The sequence below is a fragment of the Dama dama genome, chromosome 14, assembly GCF_033118175.1.
Source record: "Dama dama isolate Ldn47 chromosome 14, ASM3311817v1, whole genome shotgun sequence".
NCBI lineage: Eukaryota > Metazoa > Chordata > Mammalia > Artiodactyla > Cervidae > Dama > Dama dama.
In genome coordinates, this window is record NC_083694.1 from 31,242,244 (window position 1) to 31,257,537 (window position 15,294).

The following is a 15,294-nucleotide window of genomic DNA, read 5'->3' on the forward strand; positions in this document are numbered from 1 at the left end:
AAAAGAAGACATCATTATGATGCACAGTATTATTTGGAAAAAAATACTTTAGGAAAAAATAAAACATGAGAAATTTCAAGCATTTGAATGTATGACATTGCTGAGCTAAAATAATATTGCATTAAAATTGCATTTAAAAGGCAATAAAACCACTCTGAGATTAACAAATATAAACATCAAAATATATAAAAATCTATAATAGCTTATTCTTTGGTTTCAGTATGAAATTATACTTTCTTACTGTAACTCAAATATTTCAAAGCAAAAATACTTTACATAGAACATGGTTTAAATAATTTACACATTAAAGTACAAATATTTATTTATTATAGAACATCCATAATTTTTTAAAAAAAGAAAATAGAAGAGATAAATATTCAGACCACTAAAACAAGAAAAACAAAATAGGGGAAAGTAAAGACTGAAATATTTTCAATTCAGTAGAAAGCAAGAAGCAATTTTTATAACAAAAATGCAGTCCACTCTTGGAAAAAAAAACATGTCTAAGTAGAGTTTTAAACTTAGTATTTAAGTACATTTCAAATTTCTTCATGTTATGACTCAGTATTCTGAACAATCTACAACTACACTGAATATATCAGGCAGGATAAATTGTTTATTTTTCAACATTTATTGCACTACAAATGTTCAGTTTATCTCCATCAAAACTGTACATTACCATATAATAAAACAACATATAAGCTATTTTTAAAAAATTATGTAATAACAAGCATATTGCTTTCATTCATAGTAGATTTTCTATATCTTTCAGATTAGATTACTAAGTGAAATGGATTTGTTTAAAATATTTTAAATTGTTAAAGTTTTATCAATACATTTCTATCTCATTATGCAATATAATTAAAAAGATAGAAAAACATAAGAGAAAAGCCTAGCCTACTAAGTTTGATCTAACATTTACGAAATTAACAAAAAAGCAAAGTAGAACCAGAATTATATGTTAATTTTAAAATTACAAAAATGTATCCATTAATTTTTTTTTGCTCCTGCTCATGCTCAGTCACTTCAGTTGAGTCTGACTCTTTGCAACCCCATGGACTATAGCCTGCCAGGCTCCTCTGTCCATGGAATTCTCCAGGCAAGAACACTGGAATGAATTGCCATGCCCTCCTCCAGGGGATCTTCTTGAGCCAAGGATCAAACCTATGTCTCCTACATCCCCTGTGTTGCAGGAGAATTCTTTACCACTGAACCACCAGGAAATTACAAAAATTTATCCATTAATATTTTTACACAGTGCTATATGCAAGAAACTATGCTAAATATTATGATGGACTCAGTTTTCACCTTCACACTCAGGACTTAGCAATTCAGTTGAGTAAATGAGACAAACACACACAAAAAGACAACCAAAATACCAAGCGTGTGAAAAACAACAAATGAGTCTCAGAGAAAATCTGTGCTTCAGTAGGCCAGAGTAAGGATATACCAGCATGGGCAAGAAAAGTGGGAAAGAAGGAAAGGCCACATAAACTCATGGAATGATAGATTAGATCAATTACCAAACATTTTAAATTCTAGATTTATAAAGCTGTATTTTTCCTTACAGATAATGAGGAAATAATGATTTAAACAGGTATGCAACATGAGAGAAGCTGAGCTTCAAAATACTGGATTAATGTGTATGATCATTAGGACAGTAGAGACTGGCAGTAGTAGTAGACCACAAAAAGATGGTTGCAATACTCCAAATATAAGAAGTAGTGACAGTTAAGACAGAAATATAAAGAGAACATGATGAGTATATGTAAATAAAAGGATAGATATCAGAAGATAACAAAGATGACTCCAGAATTTTGAGTTGAGAGGACATGACACAGTGACAGAAATAGAAGATGTATAAAATTCTAAACTTCCTTCAAAAGAAAAGGTGTAACAATTTTATAAGTACAGTCCAACAACAATAACATATGTAACCTTATATTGATAATCGGGTTTTATGTATAAAGTAGCTGCTTTCTTAGTTTCATGTAATAAAAAGTCAGATGCTGCACTGAAATCCAGTCAAACCTAGACATAAAGAACATAGGCCCAAGGATCAACACAAATCAGGGCTCAGACACAGCTCTGGCACTCTCCAGCTCTGTGACCTTGGACAAGTCACTCAACTCTTACCAGTTTCTTCAGTCTAAAACGGGAGTGACAACTCTAGAAAGCTCCTAAAACTATTGGGAAGACAAAAGGAAATGGTGACTACTTACCAGAGTGCCTAGGATATAGCAAGAGCTGAATAAAAAACAGCTTGTATCATTACTGCTGATTTTTCTCTACCTTTCAAGAAGAGCAAAAATACAAGTAAAGGAAAAAGACCTGCCTAAGGATTTATGGTTATCCCTGAAGCACTAAAGAGTTCCTAATTTAATTCAATAAAATTTCTGGATAAGCACTCTTTTGGAGGACACTGAATAAAACTTTATTATAATTTCAAAATGCAAAAAGCATTTTTGTTAGGAAGATGGAAAGTTACTGCCTGATTCAGATTATCTGTGCCAGAGAAACAGCTTATTGGTGCAGATAATCAAAATCAACAAATAATCGAACCAGCTGGACCAGGGCTCAACACTTACTCCCCGAGTCAGGAAAATCTGCCATGGCACCAACTCCAACAGTTAGAAGAGGAATCTCTTGCCAGAAATGCCATACTCCCACTGGCAGGATAACCCTTTGCTTTGCCCAACTAGGTCAGGGCTGCTTCCTTGGCTGTATACAGTGGCTCAGGGATGAAAAACCACAACAGTCATAGGCCAATTGTACTCTACTCTCAAAGTACTCTATTAACCTGCAACGTACAGTGCAGTTTGATATGGCCATCTTCTGGCTAACTGGGTAAAGATGAGTCCGGGTAGCTTTACACTTTATCAAAAGATATACTTCAAGTCATGAATGTATCCGCCAGAATAACTAAAAGTTGTTCAATTGTCAAGTCATGTCCGACTCTTTGTGACCCCATGGACTGCAGTACACCAGCCCTCCCTGTCCCTCACCATCTCCAGGAGTTTGACGAAGTTCATGTTCATTGAACCAGTGATATCATCCAAAAATCTCAATAACTAAAAGTAGAAATGATTAAAGGTGGCTACCTCAGGAGAACACTACCAAGGAGGGGATATGGAGAAACAAGAGACTACTGTTCATTTACAATCTATAATGCACACAATTTTCTTATTAGTCATTTCTTTTCATCATTTTTTAGATTTTCTTATCAAAGTAATGTGCCTAATTTAAGTCAAATAGTACTCAGTTGCTCCTAGCAGAAAGTCAGTGCCTGTGCTCTTCCCCTCCCCCATCTCTAAGCTAAATTGCCTGTGGCACATAGTATCCATCCTTGATATTTATATTCTTACTTTAAAATAACATACTTGCTTCCCTGGTGGCTCACATGGTGAAGAATCTACCTGCAATGCGGGAGACCTGGGTTCAGTCCCTGGGTTGGGAAGATCCCCTGAAGAAGGGAACGGCTACCCACTGCAGTATTCTGGCCTGGAGAATTCCATGGACAGAGGAGCCTGGCAGGCTACAGTCCATGGGGTCACAAAGAGTCAGACACAACTGGGTAACTTTAACTTTTATCATGCTATCCTTTGATTTTGCTACATAAACTTCATCTATTGATTTCCTATGTGGCACTAGTGGTAAAGAATCCACCTGCCAATGCAGAAGATGGAAGAGATGAGGATTTGATCCATGGGTAGCGAAGATCCCCTGGAGAAGGAAATGGCAACCTACTACGGTATTCTTGCCTGGGAAATCTCATGAATAGAAGAGCCTGACGGGCTACAGTCCATGGGGTTGCAAAGAGTTGGACACGACTGAGTGATTGAGAACTCATGCATGTTGATTTCCTATATTAAAAAAGGTAGTGATTTATCTCTCTTATACCATCCAATATACCCACCTCATCCTCCTCTTTAACAATTTTGGTTAAATCATTAGTCAGTAGTTCATTTACATTATAATGATTATAGAAACATTGTTCAATACTGAGATAAGGATTATTCTGCTTAAATTAATTTTCTTGTAAAAATCTTTTATTATTTATAGAATTAATTGCTTGCTTTTTTAATACTTTATTTTTCTTGGTAAGTGACATTTTTTTCCCCCAAACGTTCAAACAGTTCTGTCAAATACCTATTAATAATATTTTTTCAATAGTGGAACATATCAGTAAATCATTAGTTCCTTTATTTTCCTAGATATACCCTGCTTGGTGACACGTCTAGCCTGGCTAATCTCTGACTTGGTTGATTCACTTATACATGCTCCGATTGCAGTTTCTTGTTTTATGTGTTTTAAGTCATCCTGTTTCTCAGTTTACCCCCTTCTGTAGTTGAAATACCTTCTCCGGGTAACTTTCACAAGAAAGGGTACACAAATAATGCATTTTCAAAAAGTATCTGTATGCCTGAATATGTTGTTATTCCATGCATATCCTTGATAGTTTAAAGTGAAAGTCACTCAGTTGTGTCTCACTCTTTGTGACCCCATGGACTGTATAGTCCATGGAATGCTCCAGGCCAGAATACTGGAGTGGGTAGCCTTTCCTTTCTCCAGGGGATCTTCCCAACCCAGGGATCAAACCCAGGTCTCATGCATTGCAGGCAGATTCTTTACCAGCTGAGCCATAAGGGAAGTCCAAGAATACTGGAGTGGGTAGCCTATCCCTTCTCCAGCAGATTTTCCTGACCCAGGATTCAAACTGGGGTCTCCTGCATTACAGGCAGATTCTTTACCAACTGAGCTATCAGGGAAGCCCACTTGATAGTTTGGCTAGGTATAATATCTATGCTGAAATTAACTTTCATTCAGGATTTTTAAGGGACAGTAACACTGTCTTCAAGATTGTAATATTACAATTAAAAAGCCCTATGCTATTATGATTCCTAATAGTCTGTGATTTGCTTTTTTGTTTCTAAAAGCCTTTATAATAATTTTCCTCTGGAATTTTGCAACTTTACAATGCTAGACCTTGGAATGGGCCTTTTTTCATACATTGTGTTGGGTTGTCAGTAGGACCTTTTTAATCTGGAGGTTTTCTTTTGTTTGAATAAATTATCTTATATTTTTATTTTAAAATATTCTGATGCCATACATTTTAATAATTCCTTTTCCTGGAACTCATGGACATTGGTTTTCGGCTCTGTTGCATTGATCACTTAATTTTACCTACTTGTCTTTTGATTCTAACTTCTGGGATGGTTCCTTGACATCATGTTCCAAAACTTCTATTGAATTAAAAAAACTTTTTAGCACAACTTTCATTCCAGGAGATATCTCTTTTTTCACTGTTTTTATATAGCATGATATTTTTATCATATGACTATAATATTGTATGCCTCCATTAAAATATTAAAGTATTTTAGATGTTCTCCTCTGCTATACTGCATCAGTTTCCTTTTTTGCTGTTTGTTTTAGACACTCTATTATGTAAAAGGCTTTCCTCAAATACATAGTGATACTTGGCTGTCTTTTTATATTTGAGAATGAAGTATTTAACAAAGTTTTGGTGTAATGTAAAAAGTTTATATTATCCTTCAGCAAATATTCACGTCTGTCTCCTTCCACTGGTAATGAGATACACTATATCTCCCCAATGACTTTGGGCTTCGTCATCTCATTTCAATTAGCCAATAGAATTTTCATGTTTATAATGAAAGCAAAAGTCATAAACATGTTTTTGTAGTTTTTGTTTTTATATTCTGGTGATTCTCCATGAGAAAAGCATGCCTTGAATAGCTGCTGTCCCTTTTGCCTGGACCACATAATAAATACATGTGGATCAGAACCAAACCCAAACCATAGCTCAGACAACCCACAACCTGAAGCAGAACCAACCAGTCAAATGCAGCACAGATCAGTCAAATTCCAGATGACCTGAAGATTCATAAACATGAGCTTAAATGATTGCTATTGTAAGCTATGAGATTTTTCAACATAAAGTAACTGACAAACCACTCTAAATGAACAAAAGGAACACTCTAAACGATTCTAAAGAAACTAAGAGTCAAAAACATTGAATAATTGTCCAAAGGAGTAAATCTAAGCCTTGAACCAGATCTTCTTGATTTTGCTCCTCTATCTCATACCATAAATTAGCCAACAGCTTTTAATTTCTTTTCTTTTTAACCAAGATCCATAGTAAGAAATACATTTTATACCACAATTTATAAACATATACACTCTCTCACACATATGTATAAGTGTAACTATTACCATAAAACAATACTAACCCTAATTATATTTGAAGCACTCAGATATTTCCTATTCCTTCTTTTTTTTTTCTCCTTATTTTCCCCTATTCCTTCTAATTCTATTCCCCTTAAAAAAAAAAAAGAAAAACTTTTGGTTTCACCCCATAAAATTGATTTTATGATAATACAATTTAAAAAGTAGCAAAGGAGTCAAGATGGTGGAGAAGGAGGAAGTGAAGTTCACCTCTCCCCACAAATGCATCAAGAATGCATCTACAAATGGAACAATTCTCAAAGAGCACTGGCTGAACATTAGCAGAGGTCTCAGACACCAAAAAGGACAAGAAAGACCCAGGCATAACCAGGTAGGATGAAAGAAAGAAGGGAGAAAGAAAAGGAGAGGAAGAGGGATGGGAACGGCACCACTGGCGGGGGAGCTGAAGGAGAGAAGAGGTTTCTACAAGGGAGGCAGCCTCCTCACAGTGGGGAGATCAGTTGGGACAGAATGGAAGCATTGGGGACTGTCAGAGGCGAGCACAACAACTGGTGAATGTGGCAGAACAGAGTGAGAGCTTTACAGCTGGTCTGTGCCCCAGCCTAAGATGTGTGTCCACTGGTACAGATGGGGGCTAGGTTCTGAAACATGGGTTTGGAAAGCAAATCCTGAAAGGGGACTGCTGTTAGCAACAAAGAGACAGCCTGAGGGCATAGGACTGAGGAATCCCTTAACCCTGAATGCTTGTGGAGGAAACCCAGACTCCACCGAAGCAAAGCGCCATTGTTGAGTGATGTGCAAGGGGCAGGGCCACCTTTGCAGCCTCTCACCACGCACTGGCTTCTGCCTCATTGCACGTTAGGGAGACTCCCACCAGGGCTGACTTTCACAAGTCCATGGCCACTGGCCAAAGCACCTCATTTCAGTCCAGGCTGGCCCTCTTGTGAACGCAGCTGCAGACTTCCCCAAGCACCTGTCCCCACCCCTGTGGCCCCAGCGGCCACCACCGTATCCTCTTCACTCTATCTCCTCTATAGTAGGCATCCTTGTGACCGCAGCCACCACCACTTCTGTACCCCTTTCTTGCTGGGGCAGACTCATGTGATCTGGGGCAACCTTGAGAGCAGACCCCTGTGGGGCTGAAACCACAGCTGAACCCCAGAGGCCATACAACTAAGGAAGAAAAGCTAAAATCTCTCCTTGCAGCTACACAAACCATGAATTGATATTGCCATGATTGGTTTTGTAAACTCAGTGCCTACAGAACATCTGAATGAACAAGCTCCTCAGGTAAGACAGATCTGACTTTAGCAGCTGTAAACTTTATGAGCACAGACATGCCAGGGTTGGGCCAGGCCAGAGTCTGAGCTGCCTCCACAGTGCCTACAGGGGGTCCAGATCCAAATTACTGCAGTCCTGGGACCTGATTTCAGTGGACCTACCTGAGACTAATACAATATTGTAAGTCAATTACACTCTTACAACTCTTACAATTATAAGAGTTAAAAATAAAAGAGAAATAGAATCACAAGATGTAGAAACACTTATGGTTACCAGAGAGTAAGAGGGGGAAGGATAAATTGGGAGTTGAGATTGACATAAATACACTACTATATATAAAATAGATAACTAATAAGAGTCTATTGTATAGCCCAGGTTACCCTAGTCAACATTCTGTAATGTCCTATATGGGAAAAGAATCTAAAAAAGAGTGGATATATGTATATGTATAACTGATTCACTGTGCTGTTGAACAGACACTAATACAACATTGTAAATCAGCTATACTCCAATAAAAATTAATTTTAAAAAATAGGGTATATTTCTGATTATTAAAAACTATATTTTTAATATAAATTAAATAGAATGAAATAAAGAATTTCATTAAGATAAGTTCAATATATACTTCTCCTGACTTCCTGAGTAAAAAAAGACTTAAGAAATGAATGTAAAACCCATTTAAAAAATTATGTCATCTTAATTCCAAAGAATAACTTTACTTGGAGTGAAAAAGTAGCATATAGGAACTATTTTAATCCAATGGTAGTGACTTATCCCTGCTAATAAATATGTGAATTAAAAATTATTTAACAATCATTAATCTAGGATAATTTATTTATACACATAAGAAAATGAGGAGAAAAGCAAAAACACTACAGAACACTAGGAAGACTGGAACTCTTGCACAGTGAGAAAGAAGAACCTGTGGTTTTGAAGTGGTCAAAATTTGACAATGTGAATTTATCACTCAGAACCCAATGGATGAATTCATAGAACATATTTAGAAAAATAAAGTGGTATATGATACTGAAAAATAAAACATAACAATATATCACTTGAAAGATAAATGATCGTTTCTATCAAGTTCTGTGTGGATAAAAAGAATGTACTCATCTGAAATTGAGTATTCATCCATTGACACTTTTATTAACTTGTTGATGTTAAGAATGACTTTGCCAAACCATAAATAAGGTTGTCTGTAGCTGCACTAGCTACCTGTGGGCATATAAAATTAATTTAATTAAAATAGAGAACATAGCTCCTCAACTGCATTAATCACATAGTGCTCAGTAGCCACATATGGATCATGGCTGCCATATTGAACAGTGCAGGTATAAAATATCTCATCATCACAGAAAATTCTACTTGATAGCACTGGTCTAGAAAATAGCCAAATTTATTACTAAGACTCACTCTCCAAAGTAGACTCTTAGAAAACCAGCCTATGTAAATAAAAAGATATTATAAGTAATATGAAAGTCATTTTAGAAATAGACAAAAATGGTTGTCTTTACTGTAGTAGATGTAGAAGTGTAAGCAGCTTCTTTGCCCCTTTTCTGTTCATTCCTGTTTTCTTCTGGTCTTAACGATAAAGACGAGATCACGACACAGCATTTAACCTAACTTCTGATTTCTGCCTTAATGAATGTACACAATGCCTTGCCTAATCTATTGATGCCTTTCCTGGATTAGAAGGCATAAGAATGAAGGCTTAAGTAGCTAAAGAAGGATTGGTTCTCTGCCCCTAGCTTCTCCTTAGTAAATCTGCAGGCAGACCCCACAGGTGCAGTTGCATTGTGTGGGTAAAACAGCGTCCAATTGTACAGGCAGATCACACGAGCAAGACAGACTCCTAAGGAAGACTAGAAGTCAGAAGGTTTGCATGAAATGGAAAAAGGATGAAGAATCTTACCTCCTATTTTAATGATTAACTATGATTTTTTTCCCTTTAAAAACTCATGGCTAAGCAGAATCTTCAGAGTTGGTCCCTGGACAGAAGTGCACCTTCTCCCAGGTTGCTGGCTTTTCTGAATAAAGCATCTTTCCTTTCTACTGATGCTCGCTCCTCAGTTACTGGCTTTGAGTGGCAAGCAAACTGAACAAACCTGAGTTCTATAACTGAAGGTTGCTGACACCATCCTAGAAGTTCTGTTCATGCTTATCATCACTGAGGGCACACAATATTGATTTAATAGGCTTTTACTTCAGGCCTAATAGTAACACTGACACCAGCCATCATTTCTCATGTGTCAGGCACTGTGTTAGTATTTCATACTATTAGATTTCCTGTTTTTAATCTCATTTTGTGATCATGGCAATCTTGTAAACATAAATATCCTATCGTTGTTTTATGATGAGAAAACAGACACAGATATTTAGTGACTTATACAAAATGATATAGCGGCGGAGATGGGATTCAAAATGGGATTAATCTGATTTCAAGTCCTATACTCTTTATACTATACTGTATATTGTCTTCCTAAACAAACTTCAGAAGATTAAAAAGAAAAATGACAAAATGTGCTTTCTAAAACCTGTTGGACTACAACTTGGCATGGGTAAAAGACATGGACAGAGAGATTAACTCAAGACGTCTGGGATCAAATGTCACACTAGCTAACACAAGGCTCTCAGTTTGCAAAGCCCTGGCTGAGATTCACTTTGAAGAAGCATTTCCCCAAGGGATTTTAGGGGTAGCCTTGAGGGTGTGGAGTTTGAATGTGCTTAGCCTTAGGTCCCAGAGTTTATATCTTTTACAACACAAAGACTCCACACAGCAGGAGAGTCAAAGTGGCACTTGACCTTTTAGCCTTCCCAATACAATATGTAACAGCTGGTAAAACTTTCCAGTTTTCTAATCATTTCTAACTGACTCCTAAATCAATTCTTACTCTAAGCAAATATTCTTTAAATAGTTTTAATAAAAGTTTTTTTTTTTTCTCTTTCCATAATGATAAAAGAAGTGGGATCAACGGATCACTTCTACTCAGGAGCACTTCCTTGGAGCTAAAGGAGCTCTCAAAACAAGTTTTCAAAACAGATGAGATGGGTCTATGGCAGAAAAAGTACCTTTCTAAAACAGTGGGTCTAAAGAGAAGAATTTAAGACATCTGGTACAAAACTGATTCTGTTACACTGTGACAATACACCAGCCTTTTTTGTTAAGCAAAGCTCACACTGCTGTTATGCGATGCCAGAAAATTCATGGGCAAGAAGAAGAATCATCGCAGCCCTGTGGTCAGTTTACAAAAAAGAGCTCAGGTGATCGGATTTTCTTTCGGGGGCTGGTTTCCTCCTTGTCTTCACTCATATCTGGTCTCTGTCTGAATAAATAGTAATCTATCCCAACAATAAAAGTAAAGTGATATGAATTAAAGTTTTTAAGGGAATGTCCTGGTGGTCCAGTGGTTAGATATCTGCAGTCTCACTGCCACGGGCCTAGATTTGATCCCTAGTTGAAGAACTAAGTTCCCACAAGACCTGCAACATGGCCCCCTCCACCCCCCCAAAAAAAAGGTTTTTGAGAAACTGTATGAATGTCTCCAATGTAGTAGGAATACATGGTTCTAAACACATATAAATCAATACATACAAATCCATGTAGACTATGTTAATTCAAAAGATTTTCAAAAATAATTTTGACCATATGGATTATTTACCTTACAAATTAAATTCAGAACATAACCCTCTCCTGAAATGTCATTATGCTATAGCAAAATATACTGTTTATTTTAGTAGTAGAATTTATTTCAATGGGCTCACAAATAATTTTAGTTCTATATTTATAAACATTCTAGAGGGTGAATGGGTCAGTTAAATACATTACTATATTTAATAGCAGGAATTAATTGCTTTTGCTGTCATTAGTGAAGAGACTGGGATGTGTCCCTATAAATATCAAGGGACTGTAACTTCAAAGACTTGAAAACAGCTTCTTAAAAAACTGTCTCCTAACCACCCCCCCACTCCCAGTTGCAAATTGATTGAATCAGTAATGCCTGACTACTGAACAACTACAAAGTTTAATGTATCTATAAGTACTGGGTTGGCCAAAAAGTTTGTTTGGGTTTTTCCACAAGATGTTATGGAAAAACCCCAATGAACATTTTCTCCAACCTAATAAAAACTTCCTTGGAATGACTGCTTAATTATTTACAAATTCACCTAATTGAATTATCATCCAAGAGAATATTTCTGTTTTACTCATAGTAGTACCTTAAGAGCTATATTAATGGAGTTGATAAACTCAAAACATGTTAAATCTTTGGCAGTTTCTTGCTTTACAAAGCTAGTAATCCTATGGCACCTATCTATTCTACTGCACATGTCTTAAAATGTTTATTTATTTTTAATTGGAGGATAATTGCTTACAATGTTGGTGCTGTTTTCTGCTGTACAACGTGAATCAGCTATAAGGAAATATATATGTCCTCCATCTTGAGCCTCCCTCCCCCTCACCCCTCTAGGTCGTCACAGAGGACCAGGCTGGGCTCCCTGTGTTATATAGCAGCTTCTGTGTACATGTGTACTAAGTTGCTTCAGTCATATCCAACTCTCTGTGAGCCTGTGGACTGTAGCCCACCAGGCTCCTCTGTCCATGGGATTCTCCAGGCAAGAATACTGGAGTGGGTTGCCATGCCCTCCTCCAGGGGATCTTCCCAACCCAGGACAGCAGCTTCTAATAGCTATGTATCTGACACATGATGTGTACATCTGTCAATGCTACTTTCTCAATTCGTCCTGCCCTCTCCTCCCCTGCTCTGTGCACAAGTCCATTCTCTACAACTGTGTCTCTATTGCTCTGTAAGTAGGTTCATCAGCACCATTTTTCTAGATTATGGAATCTAGATTATGGAGCCATATATATGTGTTGACATTTGTTTTTCTCTCTCTGACTTACTTCACTCTGTGTAACAGGCTCTAGGTTCATCCACCTTAGTTCAACTGATTCACATCTGTTCCTTTTGGTGGCTGAGTAATATTCCATTGTATATATATATACCACAACTTCTTTATTTCATCTGTTGATGGACATCTAGGTTGCTTCTATGTCCTGGCTATCAAAAATAGTGCTGCAATGAACACTGGGGCACATGTGTCTTTTTAAAAAATTTAAACATATTTATTTTTAATTGGAGGATAATTGCTTTACAGTACTGTATTGGTTTCTGCTTATGGAATCAGTAATAGGTATATGTGTGTCCCCTTCCTCTTGAACTTCCCTTCCACCTCCCACACCATCCCACCCCTAGAGGTTGTCACAGATTTGAGCTCCCTGCATCATACTGCAAATTCCCACTGGCTATACAATTTTACATATGGTAATATATGTATATGTCTCAATGCTACTCTCTCAATTCTTCCCATTTTCCCCTTCCCCCATTGTGTCCATAAGTCTGTTCTCTATGTATGCATCTCCACTGCAGCCCTGCAGATAGATTCATCAGTACCATATTTCTATATTCCATATATATGCATTAATATATGATATTTGCTTTCCTCTTTCTGACTTACTTCACTCTGTAAAATAGGCTCTAGGTTCATCCACCTTATTAGAACTGAGTCAAATGTATTCCTTTATATGGCTGGTAATACTCCATCGTATATATGTACCACAAGTTCTTTATCCATCTGTTGATGGACATCTATGCTGCTTCCATGTCCTGGCTATTGTAAATAGTGCTGCAATGAACACTGGAGTACATGTGCCTTTTTGAATTATGGTTTTCTCAAGGTATATGCCCCGTAGTGGGATTGGTGGGTTATGTGATAGATTTATTCCTAGTTTTTTAAGATTTAACAGTTTTTTCATACTGTTCTCCATAGGCTGTATCAATTTACATTTCCATCAACAGTGCAAGAGGGTTCCTTTTTCCTCACATCCTCTCCTGCATTTACTGTTTATAGACTTTTTGATGATGGCCATTCTGGCTGGTGTGAGGTGATACCTCATTGTAGTTTTGATTTGCATTTTTCTAATAATGAGCAATGTTGAGCACATTTTTATGTGTTTACTGGCCATTTTTATGTCTTCTTTGAAGAATTAAAATGTTATGTTGGAACATTTAAATAGTCTTATAATGTCTTTGTTGAGAGAATATAACTAAAAACACCAATGCAGGTCTAAATTCTGTGTACACACATGACGGAAATCCTTTAATATGCTGTAACCATCCTTGTTAGAACATTTTTTGCTTTAACATTTAAAACAAAGTAAAGCTCAAAAAATAATTGTTTGGCTTCTTATTTTCTACAAGGAAATTATGTCAGCAATGTACTTAACATTCTAATTTGATAAAAAGAGAAACCATTTTACATTTAAATTGTTAATATATAAAATTGACTTTAGGGGAACATTATTAATGAATTGGTGCAACCACTATGGAAAACAGTATGGAGTGTCCTCCAAAAATTAAAAATAGAACTATCATACAATTGAGCAATTTCACATCTGAGTATTTATCTGAAGGTAATGAACTACTACCTTGAAAGGGTATCTGCATTCTTATGTTCATCACAGCATTATTTACAACAGCCAAAATACAAAAACTACCTAAGAATCCATTGACAGATGAATGGATAAAGAGAATGTGATACACACACACACATACACACACACACTGAAATATTACACAGACATAAGAAAGGAAATTCTGCTTTTTGTGACAATATGGATGGACCTGAGACCATTATCCTAAGTAAAATAAGTCAGACAGAGAAAGACAAATACTGGATGATCTCATTTTTATGTGGAACCTATAAACTGTGAACTCAGACACATAAAAGATAGGCTGTTGCTAGAGTTGGGGAATGGGGAGGTGGGCAAAATGGGTGAGGGTGGTCAAAAGGTAAAAACTTCCAGTTATAAGATAAATAAGACATTAAATTTTTTAAAGGCCAATAATAAACTATAAACCATGATTCTTTCTATTCTTCTCTGAGAGTTGTGGCCATGATTCTTTGGCTGAGGGGCAAGAGGGTGGTCAATGAAGATAATCAGAGGTAAGAGTCATCACTGTAGTCACCAAGGCACCAATGCAAATTTTACTTGAATTTCCTAACAAATTAATATAATTCTTTTTTACAGTCATAATTTATGTGAAAAAAAGTTATACCTAGCTCTAACCCAATCCTTTTGAAGGTACTTCAAAACTATTTTGCTTGCTACAGTAAGTACATTCAAAAGAAAATAAGCCTGGAGTTTTCTTTCAAAATAAACTGTAACAAAAACAGGAAGGTCTCTTTTCTGATGGACCATCTTTATATAAAAAGGTTGGTGTTTTCAAAGACCAAAGAATTATTTGGTATGCTTTTCTCTCTGACAAAACAGGAATGGTCTAATAAGTACAAAATCTGGAAGATAAAAAAAATGACTAAAGGAGAAATATCTACAAATAGTTACTCCAAACTCAAATGTTCACACAGTTGACTTTAATCACCATTTGAAAATTGTTTTATTACCAATTTGGAAAATCACCCACAGTAAAAATAAAATAAAAGAATTCCAGTTTAGGAAAACTGTTACTTTATTTCCCCTTAAACAATTTCTTCCTAACTCCTCAGTTCAATACAATAAATATTTCTGAGTACCTATGTGCCTACCATGTGCCAGATATTGTATAGTATGTATATTTTATATTACATATATAACACAGATTTTATATAGGTATATATATATATATATAATCCAGATGACCAGACAATTACAAATATATATCCAATCTGCTACTCTTCATCTCACTCTGTCTTTCTTATACTTCATTACTATTAAAATAAAAATTTCCTATCATTTTGATAAAAAGACAAACC

At 36.2% G+C, this 15,294-nt stretch overlaps 1 protein-coding gene across 10 annotated transcripts in view; it reads right to left on the reverse strand.

Annotated features, from left to right (window-relative positions):
• SDCCAG8 (SHH signaling and ciliogenesis regulator SDCCAG8) overlaps positions 1 to 15,294 on the reverse strand; it is a 245,892-nt gene that overhangs the window by 113,811 nt on the left and 116,787 nt on the right. The gene's annotated exons all lie outside the window — the stretch shown is intronic.